Genomic DNA, 10,122 nt, shown 5'->3' with positions numbered 1-10,122 from the left:
CATTCGGTTGGGAGAGCCGTGGGTGGCTTGGTGCCGAACAATGATCCAGAATGGGATCCAAACAGTGGTGAGGGAAGAAAATCTATCAGGGAATATCAGGAATTGTTAGTGAAAGGAATTAGGACTGGAATGCCCAAAACGTTAAATTGGTCAAAATTGTATTCAGTCAGACAAGGAAACTACAAATGGGACCAAAACCAGGAAATTACTGACAAGTAGATTTTTCAGAATTACCGAAGGCACGGAACTATAAGTATCTTTTAGTGTATGTATGCACTTTTCAGGCTAGCCTGAGCCATGCGCCCCGCGCCGCTGTTCAAGCTCCTGCTCTGGGCGCCGCTGTTCTGGGCGCCGCCAGTGCGCGGCTTCCGCCACAGTATCCACTGGAACGGCAGCAACCCCAAGTTCCTGCAAGACGACTATTCCATCCAAGTGGCCATCAATGACTACCTAGACATTTACTGCCCGCACTACAAGGGGGCGGTGCCCGCCGGCCAGGCAGAAACCTCCACGCTTTTCATAGTAAACCGGGAAGGTTATCGCGGCTGCTACGAAACCCCTGGCGCCCTCATGCGCTGGAAGTGCAACCGGCCCCGGGCTCCCTTCGGGCCCGTCCGCTTCTCCGAAAAGATCCAGCGTTTTACCCCCTTCCCACTCGGCATCGAGTTCCAGCCCGGAGAGACCTACTACTACATCTCCGTGCCCAGCCCCGAAAGCGCCGGGCGGTGCTTGAAGCTGCGCGTCACCGTCTGCTGCCAAGGCACCACGCCAAAGGCAGTAACAAAGGTGCCCAATTCGCAGCCTCGAAAGCGCAAGGAGCCCGAAAATGTGGTGCCTGCCCGGGGCACCGCGGTCCCATCGCAATCCTGCAGCCCGTGCCTGGCGTTCGTGCTCCTGGCCCCCCTCTGGATCTAACCCCGGCGCTGCCCGTGGCAGGGAGGATGAGCTCCCCTGCCCCAACGCCGCTTCCAGACTCTTCCTCACAGCCAAACCCCCAAACCCGTAGGGCAAAGATTTACTATCGTTACTAAATGTAAAAATAATTTTTTTTTAAATTAGAATTTCATGAGGAAGAAGTTGCTAAATTATTTACTATAAGGGAGGTCAATTCCTCTCCTATTCCTATCGAGGTGGATCAAGCTGTAGTACCTTGGGTATGGGAAACGGGGAACCCTGGAAAATCAAAGGCTGCCCAGCCAGTAGTAGTAAAATTTTTAAAAAAAAAAAAAAAAAGGAGCTCAGCCAGTCAGAATAAAACGATACCCAATTAGAGGCTAAAAAGGGTGTTGCTCCTTTAATAACTCAGTTCTTGACACAAGGCATTCTGCAGGAATGTGAATCAGAATTTAATACTCCTATTTTTCCAGTCAGGAAACCAAATGGTGAGTATTAATTAGTGCAAGATCTAAGGGCAATTAATAATATTGCCAAAGACATTCACTCAGTGGTTGCCAATCCATATACTTTGTTAACATCTGTGTCAGAAAAATTTAAATGGTTTTCTGTTATTGATTTGAAAGATGCTTTCTTCTGCATCCCTCTGGCATTCGAAAGTAGGAAATATTTTGCATTTGAGTGGGAAAGTCCTGACACTGGAAGGAAAAGACAGCTCACCTGGTCTCGGCTGCCTCAAGGTTTCAAAATAGTCCTACGATATTTGGAAATCAATTGGCAAAGGAATTAGAAGAGTGGAAGACTGCTGAGGTAAGAGAGTCACCATTCTCTTATGTCATTCTCCATTATGTAGATGATATTTTTCTAGCAGCAGAAGAAAAAGAAACCTGTCTGAAATTGACTATTGCATTGTTAAATATGCTAGGTCAGGGTGGCTACCGAGTGTCAAAGAAAAAGGCACAGCTGATAAAAGAAAGTGTGATTTATCTTGGATGCGAAGTCATGCAAGGACAAAGGAGGCTGGGAGTCAATCGAATAGAAGCAATATGTGCCATACCCCTTCCAAGAAACCATCAAGAGCTTAGGTCCTTTTTAGGAATGGTGGGATGGTGCAAACTATGGATTTTGAATTTTGGACTCTTAGCTAAGCCCTTGTATGAGGCCCTGAAAGAACCACAGTTACACTGGGATCGACAAAGGAAAAAAGCCTTTGAGGACTTAGGCCTCCCAGATCTAAACAAAGAATTTCAGTTATATGTGAATGAAAGGCAAAAGTTAGCACTCGGAGTGCTGACTCCAGAGACTTGGATCCTGGAAACGCCCGGTAGGGTACTTTTCGAAACAACTGGATCCAGTCAGTGCTGGATGGCCGTCATGCTTGCGGGCAGTTACGGCCACAGTGATCCTCATCCAGGAAGCCAGAAAATTGACTTTCTGGAGCAAAAGGGGGGTCATTGGCTTTCGTCCAGCAGGATGCTACAATACCAAGCAATCCTAAGAGAACAGGATGATGTGGAACTGAAAATGACTAATCATGTTAACCCAGCAGAATTTCTCCGCAGCGAGCAGGAGGAAAGAAAATTGGTGCATAATTGCATGGAAGTGATTGAACAAGTACATGCAAGCAGAATCGATTTAAAGGATACTCCAATGGAAAACCCGGATTGGGAACTGTTTACTGATGGATCCAGTTTTGTGGAAAATGGAACCAGGTATGCTGTAACAACAGTAAAAACAGTGGTAAAAGCAATAGCCCTGACTCCCGGAACCTCAGCCCAACGAGCAGAAATTATTGCATTAACAAGAGCTTTGGAATTAAGTGCGGAAAAAAAAAAAAAAAAAAAGGTAAACATATGGACTGATTCTAGATATGCTTTTGGAGGTGTACATATTCATGGAGCTCTATGTATTACTCCAAAGGCGTATTTTAAATCAGTGGTTGTAATGCATGTTAAAGGACATCAAAAGGAAAATAAAAAAATCTACAAAGAAAACCAGATGGCAGATCGGACGGCTCGGGAAGTGGCCAAAGAAGTATGGACTCAAATGGCTTTGGTACCAACTAAGGTGAGCCCAGTAACTCCACATTTATTACAGGAACCTAAGTACTCCCCAGATGACGAAAAACTGGCATCACTGCTGCTGGCCCAAAAGAATGAAGTTGGATGGTATGTAACCGCAATGGGACAAGTTGTAGTGCCTGCCAGAATCATGAAGGCAATTCTGGAAACAAAACATAATAAATGCCATTGGGAAGCAGAGGCCTTAGTAAAATTTTTTAAAAAAAAAGAGAAGTAATTTCTAACCAGATGTTAACATTGGCAAAAAGAGTGAATGCTATGTGTCCAACCTGTTTGAAAAATAACCCAGTAGTTAGAAAACAGATCCAGCTCGGAAACTCTGCAGTGAAACCGACCTATGCCACCGGAAAATCCAGTGCATGACATTCAACCAAGTGTTTGGGTCCAATATAAAAATTCTCGCACTAGCATTTGGCAGAAGCCAGCAAAAGTTCTTTATTAGGGTAAGAGTTACCTTTGCGTTTCTACTCCCTCAGGTACAACTTGGGTTCCTACCAAGAATGATACCAGAATGGGAACAAAACTCAAAGATTCGCCAGCTACGGAATAAATTGTTTTTACAAGACGCAGTTTTTGAACTCCAGCAAGTTACTGGTAAACCAATCAACATTGATTGGGATCGTCCGGACATTTCAATAGCCACTGGACTATTAGATAACTGTGAACAATCTATAATTAACAAGATTCTAAATTTACAGATAAGAAAGTGTTGGAACTGCAAAGGGAAAAAGTGTACTGGTAAAGCGCTAGTATTGTTACATTGTGGAAGGTGTCACTCTACAGTTATAAAATCTCAGTGGGGTATGTCACAACCTTTGTGTACTGCTTGCTCTTGGAGAAATCGTGCCCTAACCTGGCAAACAGAACTAAAAACAGCAACAGGAGCCCGCGACACGAGGGAAGCCCTGTTGTTAGTAGAAAACAGGGCCAATTTATATAGAATACATTGTAAGTGGAGAATACAGAACACTGTGAGAAACATAAAAGATTGGAAAAAAAGTAAAATATTGGGATATTGTTGTGAAAAAGATACTATTGAATTAATACGTACCGAGCTTAGGGAAAACCTACCTTCTATAAATTCAGAGATAACCAAAGTCATATTTGGCATTGAAACACTTGATATAGAATAAGCGAGAAAAACAATATGGCAAGGTTGCACAGTGATACCGTTTTGAACATAGACGGAAAAAAAAAAAAAAAAAAAAAAAAGTAACATGGGCTAACTAATAAAACAAACACCACTTCTTTTGTTTAGCATTAGTCTCCGCTACTAGACCTTTTAGAACTTGTCTAGTAGGAATACCAGACTTTAATGAAACTGAGTATAAATAAATGACCACAGGCTCTTGTACAGTATTCTTGCAACAAAAATCTTAGCAAAATTGAGTGTTACTCTCCCTTGGGACCCACAGGAAATAGGCTTATTGGGGAGTAGACAATTAAACTATACAATAAACAAAACGGGTTGTGTTTATTTAGGATTTTACTGGTATAAAATTAATAATACTTTGCACTAGTTAACCCCTAGAAGTTATCCCTTTTGGAACATCTGAATGGGTTTCGTCCATAATACAGTACATTCTGTTAATTGCAGTCTTGTTATTAATTATCTGGTTAGTGTATAAGTGTGTTTTAGGAGTTATTGAAAAAAACCGAACACACCAAAAGTGTGATAACAGCTTTGACGAGAATCAACGGGATTCACCTGTCTTCTCCGAAGACTGAAGTTGCTATCAGGCAAGAAAATCCGGCATTTAAAAGGAAATCCAGCATTTAAAAGACTCGATGATAACGAAGAGTTGAGCATCCTTGCAGAAAACTGAAGAATGCTCAAAAGGGGGGAAATGTTGCCATTTTGATACAATAAATTGTATTAAAATAATAATAAACCTTAGTAATCGATATTAGTTGACATTAGTAGTAGTTATGCTAAGGCTTAGTAGGCCGCATGTAACCGGCAGATGAACTTTATAGCAAATTTTGTAATATAAGCAGTGTAGTTGAGAAATAATTACTTATCTTAAGGAGTGTATCCATTTATCTAGGGAATGTACCTTTTGGCAAAATCTTAAATGTCAGAGAGATTATGGTACCAGGTATCAAAAATGAAGTAAGAATCTGTTAAGATGAAGAAATCATGTAAAGAAACATATAAAAACCCTGTGAATTTTCTGTCAAATGGGGCTCTGTCTTTGGACGCTAGTCCACGGGCTCCCGAGGCCTCAATAAAGCACCGCATAAACGACTTCGGTTGTTTGTGTTTTCTTCGGATCGGGCAACAACACAATCAATAATTCATGTTTTCTTTGCAAGTTACATTAAACACAGCCTAAAAACATATGTGATAAGAAATAATTGTAAGTGGAATTCTTAAATTACAAACTGCAGCAAATGCCTGTTGTACCTGTCTATGCAGCTCTCTTACCTCATGACTCATGAGGTAAGACTCAATAAACAGCTGAATGCTCTCAGGAGCTCCAGATTGTTCCTCTTAGCATCCTGAATGGATGGGCAAAAGTAGCATTAAACAATATAATAGAATTCACAGAATTACTAGGTTGGAAGAGACCAAAATCATCAAGTCCAATGCCCTAAGACCCCAACTAGACCATGGCACCAAGTGCCACATCCTGTCTCTTTTTCTAACCACATCCAGGGATGGTGACTCCACCACCTCCCTGGGCAGACCATTCCAGTACTTTATCACTCTTTCCATGAAAAATTTTTCCTAATATCCAGCCTATATCTCCCCTGGCACAGGTTAAGACTGTGTCCTCTTGTTCTGTGTCCTCTTGTTCTGCTGCCTGGTAAAAGAGACCAAACCCGCCTGACTACAAAAACCTTTCAGGGAGTTGTAAAGAGTGATAAGGGCACCCCTGAGTCTCCTTTTCTCCAGGCTGAACAACCCCAGCTCCCTCAGCCATTCCTCACAGGGCTTGTGCTCCAAGCCCCTCATCAGCCTTATTGCCTCCTCCAGACACGCTCAAGCATCTCAACATCCTCCCTAAACTGAGGGGCCCAGAACTGGAGAACATGATTTTAGACAGTGCTCTTTGGGCTGGTATGGTCAAGAACTGCTTTCCTCAGGAACTGATGGATAATCCCTCTCTAAGCCTCAAGAACTGCAGGATGAGTAAAGCCTGAATGGACAAACTTGCATTTCCCATGTTACATGGTAATTCTTACATACTCTGAGAAGTGTTGAATAAAGCAGGGAAAAGATACCAGAAAAACATCCTCTCCTGACATGGTCTATGATCCGCAGGTAAGAAAAAAAAGTCAGTTTTCAAAATAGAAAAAGAATGTTTGCATTGAGGAATTCCCTAGATCTGCCTGAGAATGTTGCACTTCAGAACAGGCAACAAAGCAAGATACGGATCCGAAAGAAACTTAGCTTAGAGTTGAGAATAAAAACACAGAAACACATATGACAACTACTAACCCATTTTATACACTCAATGGCTATGACTCAGTAACTTCTTATTCAAGTTGTGCAAGTTTTCATGCATTTTTTTCACATTTATTTGTAAGTAAGTCTGTACAAATAATGTAAGAAAAAGCATGACATACAGTTAATACTGTCTAAAGAGTGTTGTTAAATACAGGCAGAATCTAATCCTAATGTCAAACCATGTCAAGCATTTTCTGAAGCAATCTGACTTATCTGCAGATAAGTGACTGGAAGGAAGGGTAGAAAAACCAGAACAAATGTAAAAAAGACAGGACTGATATAGCAGAACAAGTGGCATGTGGAAGAGAGAGCACAGCTGGTCAAGATATTCTGGCCTTGGTAGGGTACAGATTATGGAACAAGAAACCACAGCTATGAAGGAAAGAGCTTCATGTGCAGCTATGAGTTTTTTGAAATTATGCGGTTTTGTAAGGCTGCCAAGTAATGGAAACAATAGGCTGATTCTGTAACTGGGGAGATGTTGATGTGGAGAAAGATTATGGAACGGCAAAAAAACACCAAGACACTTTCTTGATTGGTGCAGGAAAAGAGCAATAAAGAGCAATTTATTGAAAGAAGCCATTGCCTTAAATAAGACAGTTTGTGGAAAACAAAATACAGACAGATCATTGGTCAGAGAAAGAGACACCTCTCTCTCCTCCCTGACTTTCTCATGGACCTTGCAGGTGTTTATCTCTGTTATGATTCCTTGTCTTATGTTTACAAACGAGAAAAAGTCTCCAGCTTGGAAAAAATCCTAGCTGAGGCTGAGAAAGTTTCATGGACTGAGAAAAATACTTAGACCTTGAGAAAAAGGCCTAGGCTAAAATGTGCCTAGGCCTTCAGCAGTGTCCACAATTCCCCCTTTTAGTTTTTGAAAAAGAAAAGAAAGAGAAGTGTTTGTAATCCTCCACAGGGCCCTTTGTCAAAGGAGAACAGACACCACTCCTCAGGAGATTTTTGGATACCTGAAGTGCCTAGGAAAATCTTCACAACTGGTGCTTTTAACAAACTTAATTCAAAAACTTAATTCTAATTCAATAACAAAAACCATCACCATTCACCAAACTTATCAAACAGTGAAAAATTCCACCACTAAGTAATTATTCTAATACAACAATGAAAACTATATCAATAGTTTTAACATGAACAGATGAATGTCCACTCTCTGCTTGAAGAGGGATCATCTGGTCAGTGTTTTCTCTGGTTGGTGTTTGGTGAGCTGGTCAGCATGTGAAAGCTGAGCTGTGATCACACTCTGCCCCTGGTGCAGGTCAGGGCAGACACCTTGATGGTCAGTAGCAAAGACCCAGGCATGTCTCATCTGAAGCCGGAAATGAGGCAAAGGTGATTCACAATAACTGGATTGGTTAGATCTTTTCTTTCCCTTTTTCCAATTTCTCTCTCCTACAATAGGAACAGCATCAGGCACAGGCACAGGAACAGCCTGAGCCTCTCTCATTTGGATATCACCATTGCAAGTTTTCAGCTCTTCCCTTAGAACAAGGGAATAGAGCTCAGAAACATCTGCCCCAGCGCTCCCTCCTCCCATGCCCACTGCAGGAATGAAACCAGCCCCTGCTGCTCCCCCTTTGAAGTGAGGACAAAGCCATCGTTGCTGTCAGCACAGGGTGGGAGCGGCGAAGCAGCTGGAAATGCCGATGGGAGGGGTCCGTTCGTGGGGTCCAGCGCTGGGCTCAGCACCGCTCCCGGGTGAACGAATGGAGAAACTGAGGGAAGAAGAGAAGGCAGCCCCACCTCTGCTGAGGCAGAGAAGGGCAGCCCAGACCCTGCTCGGGCGGGCAGGTCGGTCTCCAGCACCGGAGAGGAGGGAGGCGCCGGCAGCAGCTCCTTCTCTGGGGTGGCTGGTGCCGACGGCTCCTCTCAGCAGGCGGGTCACGGTCAGACGGCACAATAAAGAAGAAATCTCTAGCCTGGGAAAAATCCTGGCTAGAGGCTGAGAAAGTTTCATGGCCTGAGAAAAATACTTAGAAAGGCCTAAGAGAAAGGCCTAGCTAAAATGTGCCTAGGCCTCCAGCAGTGTCCACAACCGGGACTGGCACCGGCTGTGGGGATTGGTTGTGGCTTTAGATCTTCCCAGAGCAGAGCAGCTGCTGGCTGCTGTAAAGTTGTTTCTTGTGAAGGCACGTCAGGCTCCAAAGGCAAAGAGCCCAAGGCTCTCCAGTCCCTGTTCAATCTCTCTGCCATAAAGTCCCGATGGAAGCAGGAGCAGCTCTCTGCTGCAAGAGGTGGAAGCTGCGGCTGGTGCAGAGTCTCCAGAGGCAGATGCTCCCTGGCCTTTCTTCTTCTGTTCTTTTCTTCTTCATCTTCCTCTTCTTCTTTTTCTCTCACGTGCTGGTAGTGGTGATGGTGATGGTGGGGAAAAGAGAGAGGGACGAGAGAGGAGTGAGACAGAGCTCTGGATCCAATACACGGATTTTTTTGGACAAATTACCCAATTAGCCAAAATCATGAACCTGACGAATTTCTCCTAAACCTATTAGAATTCCGTAATACTAAACTCTACATATAACTTGTGCATATGGCCTATCTTTTCTATGTGAAGAATATATAAAATATTTATACTGTAATTTTATTTTGTCTGGAACTAAGTTTTTAATGTCTCAATCAGCCACTACTTTATAGGAGATTCCACAGCTATTACTTTTCATGGTATTTGAAACATATTTCTACATGCTTCACACTAAGATTTAAACTTCTACTTCATATCTATGCTACTTAAAATTTCTAATTCCTTATACTAAAACTTAGACCTCTATTTAATATCTGTGTGGTTTCTTGTACTTTAACTACTCAAAATATTTTAAATTTAATTCCTGCATACTGTTCTCTCTCGGAGAGAGTCAGAGAGGCTTCTCTGTTCCACTCTCCAACAACCAGGAATGGGGACAGGGACTGAGAGTGGGAAATGGGAAAGGGACATTGGAATGCGAATGAAAACATGAACAGGGAATGGGAATATGGGAACAGAACAGGAAATATCAAAATAGAAATTGGGAAGAAAATATGGGATGGAGATTTAGAATATAGGACAGGGAACAGACATGGGGACAGGGCAAAAGGATTGGGAATGGGAATATGGGAAGGGGAGTGGAAATAAAGAAATGGAAATATGGGAATGGGACTGGGATCAGGAATACTAGAAGGGGAAAGGACGGGGAAGATGGGACTGGGAATATGTGAATGGTAACCCGGCAGAGAATACAGGACAGGGAATGATACTGGGAATGGGATCTGAACTGGGACATGGGCAGGAATGGTGTGAGACAAGAATGGGCTGAGGGCAAGGGCAGTGACAGTGGGGAGAGGAGGATCCTGGACAGGGGACAGCAGGAGCTGGGTCAGGGAAAACGGGGGAGGGTGTCAGGGCAGGGGGTCCTTGATCAGCTGCCCAGAACCTCCGTCAGCATCTCCCAGTGCAGCCAGAGCCGCTGGCCTGGGGTGCCCAAAGCCCTGAGACACTCCCAAGGAAACCTGAAGTGCCTGGAAACACAGGGTCCCCCACATCCTCTGGAAGATTCCCCCTGGTCTGCAGACATGTCTTATTTCAATGTCTTCATTTTTAACATGGTACTGGGTGTCTGGACGGGACAAAGAGAAAGTGCAAAGAAAATCCAGGGTCACAGGAAGCCAGCACCAAAGCTTTTTCCTGCACTCAGGGCTCACAGGGCT

The 10,122-nt window shown here is 43.4% G+C and overlaps 1 pseudogene across 1 annotated transcript; it reads left to right on the top strand.

The window, feature by feature from the left end:
- The first annotated feature begins 297 nt into the window (after positions 1-297).
- On the top strand, positions 298-915 carry LOC306815361 (ephrin-A4 pseudogene; annotated as a pseudogene). The gene has a single exon. The product of its transcript is annotated as an ephrin-A4 pseudogene (transcript).
- Positions 916-10,122: the final 9,207 nt, after the last annotated feature.

The sequence above is a fragment of the Erithacus rubecula genome (genome assembly GCF_903797595.1).
Source record: "Erithacus rubecula genome assembly, contig: scaffold_424_arrow_ctg1, whole genome shotgun sequence".
NCBI lineage: Eukaryota > Metazoa > Chordata > Aves > Passeriformes > Muscicapidae > Erithacus > Erithacus rubecula.
The sequence above is the reverse complement of the archived record's forward strand: the minus strand, read 5'-3'. Positions and strand labels throughout refer to the sequence as shown.